Source organism: Squalius cephalus (genome assembly GCF_949319135.1).
Source record: "Squalius cephalus genome assembly, chromosome: 17".
NCBI classification, from domain to species: domain Eukaryota; kingdom Metazoa; phylum Chordata; class Actinopteri; order Cypriniformes; family Leuciscidae; genus Squalius; species Squalius cephalus.
The window spans coordinates 20,416,188-20,424,962 of record NC_137138.1 but is presented as its reverse complement, the minus strand read 5'-3'; the positions used below and the strand labels follow the sequence as shown (position 1 = coordinate 20,424,962).

Here is an 8,775-nt window from a genome sequence, read left to right as displayed (position 1 = left end):
CTCAGAAATAAATTACCGTTAGGTCTATTTCACAAAAGAAAGAGGACACACTTACTTTTTCAGTCGCGTCTGTTTCTTTATCATATTTACATCACATTTAGAAAAAAATGATAATTTCTACAACTTTATGCCACGACCTGAGGAGCTTTAGCAATCTCTCGACTCCCATACAGATATTTCAGTCAGAGAAACAGAGGAAGCTCCCGAAAAAAAAGTTACTTTATTTTATGATAGTCCGGTTTAAAGAGACGAGACGTAGGCTATGACAGATAAAATAAAAACATGACTGTCATAGCCTTTAAGATTGGTCTGATTTCTTCAAGCGTTCGCTATGTTTTTTTTTACTATGCGTATCTTCAAGCGTTTACTATGTTTACTATGGTAACGGTTAGCGCGCATAGTCTTTTACATCACAAACAGAAGGCATTCAAACATGAACGCGAGTTAAATTATTTTATTTTTAAGTCTTTAATGCTGACAGAATCATCCGGCGCTGGTAAACTCCTCCTCTGTTGGTAACCACTCCTCTAGTCCGAGCTGGCCCGCTTTGGCCCAAGGTATTCGACGGGCCAGAAATCCTGGCCGTTGGCCTCGAGTAAGCCCCGATCCAGCCCCGGAAGTGACAGTGGAAACGCGACTGGCCCTGGCACGCACTAGCACGGCCCGGCCCTGGCCTGACAGTGGAAACGCGGCTACTGTGTGTTCTGAGACAGTTACTGAGGTGAATGCACTGGGCTTTTTATTATGGCACACATTTGAATGTCATTATTAAGTGACTGGCCCTTACACATCTCTTTTATTGTAGGATTTTTCACAACTGAAGCCTCTACCTCAATGGGCTACAGAAGGTATGTGAACAAGGTAATGCTTTAAACCCTTGACATAAAGTACAGTCAGTCCTATGTTTGTAGAAAGTCATGCCACTTTTTGTGACTGGATTAACCTCCAGAAAACTTGTAATGATTGTTTGTGGTGGAATTGTTTCAGGTGGAAACAGACTCAGTCAGGGCCCTTTACAAAAGGAGTCTAGAACTAAACAGTTCACTAAAGGAGCTGGACTGTGAGCTGAGGAGGCACCAAATTAAAAAAATTCAAACAGCTGGAAAAAACAGATCTCAGTATGTGAACTTATTTAACCACGTAACCCTTTAGTATGAACACTATGAATATTTATTAATGTAACTTTCTCTGGCTGTCTTTCTTCCTCCCTAGCCACATGTCCAATAAAACAGTTTGAGACCTATCTGCAGTGTCAATGTGCTTTTATTAAGTAAAATATTGTCTTGTGATTGCATCTTTGACAGCTGCACCAGCTGGGTGGTCAAGTGTGATGGGATCAATTTCATCAGAGAGAAGCTGATTTTGTGGTGGTACTCGCTCCTTTCTGATAGTGGCTATATTGTGCAGAATGGCACATGCTGCCACTATCTTTGATGCCCGCTATGGTGACACTCTTAAGCACCTAAGGCAGTTGAAACGTGCCTTTAAGATGCCAAAGGTCATCTCGATCTTGACCCTGGTTTTACTAAGGGCCACATCGAAGCGGTTTTGTGGCCCAGTCTGAGGGTCAGGATAGGGGGTTAGCAAAAACCTCTGGCATGGATAACCCCTGTCTCCTACCAACAGGCCATCAAAAAGCCCTGTCATAGAACAGAAACGGGAAAAATTTGTACGTTTTGCTGTCACAATTAAAATGAACACTTTAAAGTGTTTTGTCCTGTACCAAATTTAACTTGCCTTCCTCAAAGCGCTGACAAAAGAAACAGGCCCTTCAAGTGTCTGATGACTCATAGAAAATTTGTGAGTCATGCACTGAGCCAGGCCATTTAGAATCCAAGCTTGTGATTATGCATTCATGATCACAAGTTATCTGCAGATAAAATGTACAGTAAATCATTGTCCTATATGTTAGTTACTACTTATTTAAAGATTGATCTCAATGCAAATAAAAATCATCTCACATGTATACTAGCCCTACCTGAACATTAGGCTGTGAAAGGACTTTCTGTTCACATAATCCACCTCATGTTCTCCTAGAGATGTGGAGATTGCAACATGTGTGCAGTCTATTGCTCCTATGACTCTAGGGAATCCTATCATAGGAATTAAAAATACATATATTTAAAACCATTCTTGACATGTAGCTACTGTAGACTATTGTATAATACATTTAAGTGCTCTAAATGAAATCTGCTTTTTGAAGAAAAAAAAAACTAAATGTGAAAGGTTAAATTTGTTCATGTCACCCTATCAGTATATCTTCATCATCATCATCATCGTCATCATCGGGCGGGCTTTTTAGGCGCAACGATATTTCTCCACAGTCCTCTTTCTTTTGACATGCTGGTCAGCTCTTCGTGCAGTCGTTCCTTATCTAGGTCTAGATGTTCGTAGTACCGATAAACGTAGTCCCTGTATGATATTCTTGGTCTACCCCGCCTGTTCGATGCGACTTCCGACTTGTAAAGAACATATATCTGCGCTGGTTCACTGTTTCCCATGCGAAGGCAGTGTCCGATGAACTGGTGCTGCCTTCTCCTAATGGTATCACTAATTGGCTGTTGACCTGTTGTGCTGTATAGTTGTTCATTTGTCATGTGAGATTCTGCTTAATTGATTCCCAACATGATTCGGTAGCACTTTCTAGCAAAGATGTTTAGCTTTTCTTAAAGGTCCCATGACATGCTACTTTTTGTAGGCTTTAATATAGGCATTAGTGGTCCCTAGTACTGTATCTGAAATCTCTTTTCAAAAATTCAGCCTCGGTGCAGAATTATAGCCACTACAAGCCAGTCCCAGAATGAGCTTCCTTCAGACAGGCCGTTTCGGTGTCTGTAGCTTTAAATGCTAATGAGGAGGAGAAAGGCGGCGCAAGGTGGAGGGTGGGTGTGGCCTTGACCATCTTGCGCAACGGTACCGGTCCGTGCATGTTTACGTTGGATATAGCAATGGCACGAAGACACGCAGTCGTTCAAGCATTTCAGTTTGACCCAGAATCTGATCCGGATGGAGAAGCAACAACTCAGCGGTTCCAGCAGGACGTTTCCGAATGGTTAGTTTAAAATATTATGTCTGGATACGGTACTTTATTCGGATGGTTTACAGTTATTATCATGTAGCTAACGCTAACCTACTGTTGCCTTTTCATGAGAGATCTGTTACATCTGTAATTTATCTTATTACAATTACATCATCAAGCTCTGCGATCTTGAAATGCGGATATCGCGCGCGCCGTATAACCAACAGGAAAACGGTTATCCAAATAACAAAGAAGTGTACAACACTCGCGTTACAGTGTGTGTATTCACACACATAAACTGCATAGCTGCATAGCTAATGTGACAGCCACATTCTACGTGTAACAGTCTAGGCAACCATAAACAGTAAAGCAACACACTTATATATCATTAGTTGACTTACTTGTCCGAGGTGTGTAGCTGAGCCAAAGAGAGTGATCCAGACTTTAGTTTCAGACGTTCAGCAAGCCCAGCTCTGTATTAACCCTTCGGTGTTCATTTGTACATCCAATTATTGAGCAATTGTTATGCTTCGCTCGCTCAAAAGCCATGATATCTCTCGTGGACTAACTAAAATCGCGCGCGCGCGTTCCTACTTCCTAGCTCATTTTCTCATGGGCGGAAAATATTCTCTGGGCGGGCAAAGCAGAGACAGGGGAGGTAACATTCCTCCTTGTAACGTCACAAGGAGGAGATTCAAGATCAGCGCGATTGAGCTTCCATTTTCTCAAAGGCAGAGAAAGATAGCAAAAGCTCGATTTACACCGATTGAAATTTCTAGAAACTTGGGGACCATATACAGGCTAGGGGAACTCATATTAATGTTAAAAAACCTCAGAAAGTGAAAATTTCATGTCATGGGACCTTTAAAGGGATTGAGTGACCACCCATGATTCGCATCCGTAAAGAAGCACTGATATGCACGATGCATTGAATAGGTGCATCTTGAACTTTCCATGCGGCTTGGGTGATCTCAAGATGGTCTTGAGTTTCGTAAATGCGACCCAAGCTAAAGCTATACGGTTGTTGACATCTTTTTTGGTCTTTTTTGGTCATGTATGATCCCAAGTACTTAAACTCGTCCGCGATTGCAGTCGGCTTTCCATCAATTGCCAGATTGGTCTTTATTTGGGATTTATCATTTAATTGGACTGGAACGTTTTTTTCAATGCTTATCTCAAGGCCGACGGTAGAGGCATTTTGCTGCATTACTGTTTGCTGCTGTTGTGCTCGGGTTGGATCATTCTCGAGAAGCGCTATGTCGTCTGCGAATGAGAGGTCGTTGAGTTTTCGTTCGGTTGTTATCTCTTTTCTCTTTTTAGCACAAGATCGTTGTAGCCGTGCGTTTTCCGATCGTGCTGGGGTACCCTTGTGTGTTAGGTAACCGAAATCGCCTGCTGATTGCTTTGAAACATAGTCGATGACAATTATGAATAAGTACGGTGCGAGGACGTCTCCCTGTAGAACTCCTGTTGTGATTGCAAAGGACTTTGAACGCTCTCCTCCAACGTATACTTGGCTTGTCGACTTGTCATACATGATTCTGATTGCGTTTACAATTTCCTCTGGAATTCCGTAATGACGTAGGATGGCAAACATCATCTCTCGGTCAATTGAGTCAAACGCTTTCTTTAAGTCGATAAAGGTAGTATACATTGGGATGTCTTGTGCGCGCGCTACATCCATGATCCTACGGAGGATGTGGATCTGTTGAGCACATCCCCGGCCTGTTCTGAAACCTGCTTGGTTGCTTCTGAGCAGTTTGTCGACCGGGCCTCTTATGCGATTGAGAATTACTCTGTTGTAGACTTTGGCTGCTATGGACATTAGGCTGATTCTTCGATAGTTGATCATGAGCTGTGGGTTACCTTTCTTCGGTATTGGCTTTATCAAGTTTGATGTCCATTGTGTTGGTGCTGTGAGATGTTCGTAGACCAACTGACAGATGTTGTGAAGTTGATTTACCACGCATTCACCTCCGTCTTTTAGTACTTCAGCTGTCATGGCATAATCTGGACCGGGTGCTTTGTTACGGTTGAGTGTAGTGATGGCGTCATCAATTTCAGCTCTTGTTATTTTACCCAATTTTATACCTGGGATGTCCAGTGTTGGAAGTGGGGCGGTTATTCGGAATGATTTTGGAACTCTTGTTGTTCAGGAGTGTTGAGAAGTAGTTGGTCCATTCTTTTAAAAGATCTTCGCTTGAACTTGGGATGTCGCCATTGAGCATTCTAATTTTGCTAGAGGAGGCATCTTTGGGCTTTTCACTGATGTCATGGATAAATTTCCAAACTTTGTGATGTTCGTGTTTGTTGACTGCTCGCTCTAGGGCATCGAGTTTAGAGTTGATATGTGCCTCGTTGTCCATATCGAATGCTTTCGAAACCTCTTTTTTCTTTTCACGCCATTCTTCTTTGTCTTTTATATTTTGTGTGCACTTGTATCTTACCTTGAGATCTCCTTCTTCGTTGATTAGCTTGATGGTGTTGGGGCTAATCCAGCTTGGTTGTTTGGATTTCGGCCTTTTCTCCAGAATTTTCTCACAGGCTCCGATAAGAGCAGAGTCTAATGCGTTGGTTCGCTGTTTTATGGATTCCGGTGGGTCTAAGCATGCTATTTCATCGAAGAGTACTTCAAATCGATTCCGAACCTCCACATTGAATGCGTTTTTCAATTCTGGGGCTTTCAGTTTTTCAACGTTGAAAGCACATCTCTTGTCCGGATTAATTTTCGATTTTCGTAAGGAGAGCTCGAACTTGGCGCACACAATTTTATGGTCAGAACCGACGTTGCAGGTATTGTATGCACGACAGTTTTTGACAGAAGTCCACCACTTTGTGCAGAATAAAATGTGGTCTAGCTGGTAAAATTCGCTTTTTGGACTTTTGTAAGTACGTAGTCTGGTCGGTCTGTTTGGAAACCATGAATTGGCGGGGCATAGACTCGCCATTTCACACATGCTAATCATCCTCAATCCATTGTCATTTGATTCTGAATGATAGCAGTGGTTGCCGACAACTCTTGGATTTGAGATATGACTGTCTCTCCCGATTCTTGCATTAACCCTTTCGCACGTACGATCACACCGGTGTGATCAGTCTAGGCTGGTCCCTGGAGCGTACGATCACACCGGTGTGATTAGAACGGTCAGTGCATCACGTGATCAACTGCTAAATTCAAATGTGCTTTCGCACGTTGGCTGGCGCTAAGCCAGAGACAGGCGTGCTCAGAGCTGTCATATATCACAACTTCTCAGTGTTTTCAACCACATAATGTTTATTTTAGGTTTTATACATATAAATTCACATAAGTACTAAAAAAATAATACATTTAGAGTTTATAAAATACACACTGATGTCTATGGAAGAAGCAATAATAATCCTTTCCATTATAATTAGACATGTTTTATTCATATTGATACACATTGTGGGGCCTATCTTGCACCCAGCGCAATTGACTTTGTACACCGACGCATGTTTCATTCCTATTTTGCACCCGCGCAAAGCGCGCTTTTCCCTCCACAGAAGCACGTCGCTAAACTAGGGAATGAACTTGCGCTCCCTGGGCGGTTAAGCGCAAAAAAGGAGGCGTGTTCCGGCGCAAACGTTCCCTGGTGCTATTTTACTGTTCCATAAAACAATTGCGCCACTGGCCAGAAAAAACCTAGTCTAAAGTCAGTGGCGCGTTGCGCGTTGTTCATTATGCTATTTTAAGGGCGCATGCTTGACCATAATGTAGCGTGAGCACAACGCACATACACTTTGATTCTCTAATCTACACAGAAGCAGCAGTTTTCATTTTTGCAAATCATATTATTACAAACGATAGATAGATAGATAGATGGACGGATGGATGGATGGATGGATGGATGGATGGATGGATGGATGGATGGATGGATGGATAGATAGATAGATAGATAGATAGATAGATAGATAATTTATTATAAAAGCATACATCTAGCTTACACATTTACCCACATTACTATATACCTGTTTAACCGAAGCTATTTTGGGTGTGTTTCTCCATCCCCAATGTCACTTCTCTGTCTTTTACGGCCGTGACGAGAGCGTTGCTCTCCTCGGCTGTGAACCGCTCCTCGTGCGTCTGGCAAATCCGCCGTTACAATAGCAATATGCCAAGGAAAAAGCGCGTCTGCTCTTAAAGGGAATGTGAGATGATGCTCTGATTGGTTTATTTCACGTTACGTTCAAACCACACCTATGAATAATGAAGCTACTTCAGACCAACCCATTTTAGATTTGCGCCGGGCGCAAGAGTCATTTATCCCGCCGGGAAAATAGCAACAGCGCCGAGACCCGCCCACAAAGTTACTTGCGCTTTGCGCTTTGACACTTGCGTTTCAGATCGTTAAAATAGGGCCCAATGTAAGTAACTTTAAAGTTTACTCTATTCTTCTCCCAGTTAACCAGCTACTTACTTTTATGTATTTCGGAAGAAGTGGATGAATTCACGTGTTGTAAATCCAACAGATCCGATTCTCTGAACTGCGTCTGCGGCACAAACTAAGATGGCGGCGCCCATCGCGCATACAGCTCAACTAACGCGATCGTTATAAAGGAGTTTAAACAACAAAACACTTCCACTTGCATATATTTGACAATCGGAATATCAGATATTTCATGCCATAGCTAACAAATTTGTGAATATTTTGAATAAAAAAGGAAAAATGACATAAAAGCAGATCATCATTCATTCAGCTCTGTTGCTGCTGCGGTGTGTCACGTGACAAGCAATGACGCGTCACCATGGAAACCATAAAGTGACACGTTCTAAATAACGGTCGCCTTGAAAAACTCACGCTGGGGGGTCAGCCAGAATATTTTAAACTTACGTGTGAAAGGGTTAAAGTCTCCTGCAAGAACGGTTATGTTGTGTGGGGGAATAGTCTCGATGAGTTCAGTGAGATCGTTGTAAAATGCGTCTTTCCCGTCGTCGTTGGCATCGTCTGTTAGGGCGTATACTGAGACTAGGCATGCCTTTGGGTTCCCTTTAAGATGTATCGCTAACAAACGTTCTGATTTAACTGTGATTGAGCCAATTAGTTGAGCTATCGGGTTGTTGTACAAAATCGCGACTTTTTATCGCGACATTTATCAGATGAATTCGAATGTGCCAAGGTCCAGCTATGATTTTGCTTGTAGTGAATGTAGCCCACCGTGTCAGATGTTTTGAGACGGTGCTCTTGAATGGCGACAATATCGATGTTTCGCCTCTCGCAGTGTGCTATCATTCTTTCTACTTTGTGTGTAATCCATACGTCGGTTTCTTTGTTGTAGGTGTCGTTCAGCGTTCTCACGTTGTGGGTGGCTACGGAGAAATATTTGTTCTTCTTGGATTTTCCAGTCTTAGAATACTTGTCAGTGGCTGGCAGATTGGTTGACCAACCACCGCGGTCCTTGATTACCTGGGCGACGGCCGAGCCAGTATAGTTTTGATTTGGTTGTGGATTCATATCATTTACTACGTGGGTTTTCCTTTTTCCAGGTATGACTGCATAGGGACACGACACCTCATGCGCAGAAAAGCAGTTGGTTCGCCTTTCCAAGGTCTCCTTGTAATTGCCTTACCCTTTCCTCAAAAGCCTTTCTGCGGTTAAACCCCTTACTTGCCTTTTGAGGTCAAAGTGTTATTGCTGCGTCCCAATAACACTTCGATAGTTACACTAGTTCGGTCCCCATAACCATATTGATCTAAGATCTTCTGGTAGGCTATCCATCTAGTCCCATATCGGGTCAGT

General features: G+C 42.7%; 1 pseudogene across 1 annotated transcript; it reads right to left on the bottom strand.

The window, feature by feature from the left end:
- Positions 1–1,266: 1,266 nt before the first annotated feature.
- Positions 1,267–8,268, bottom strand: LOC307144790 (putative nuclease HARBI1; annotated as a pseudogene). Its single transcript has 4 exons — positions 8,194–8,268; positions 5,467–5,598; positions 1,792–1,870; positions 1,267–1,679 (listed from the first exon to the last, which is right to left on the bottom strand). The product of its transcript is annotated as a putative nuclease HARBI1 (transcript).
- Positions 8,269–8,775: the final 507 nt, after the last annotated feature.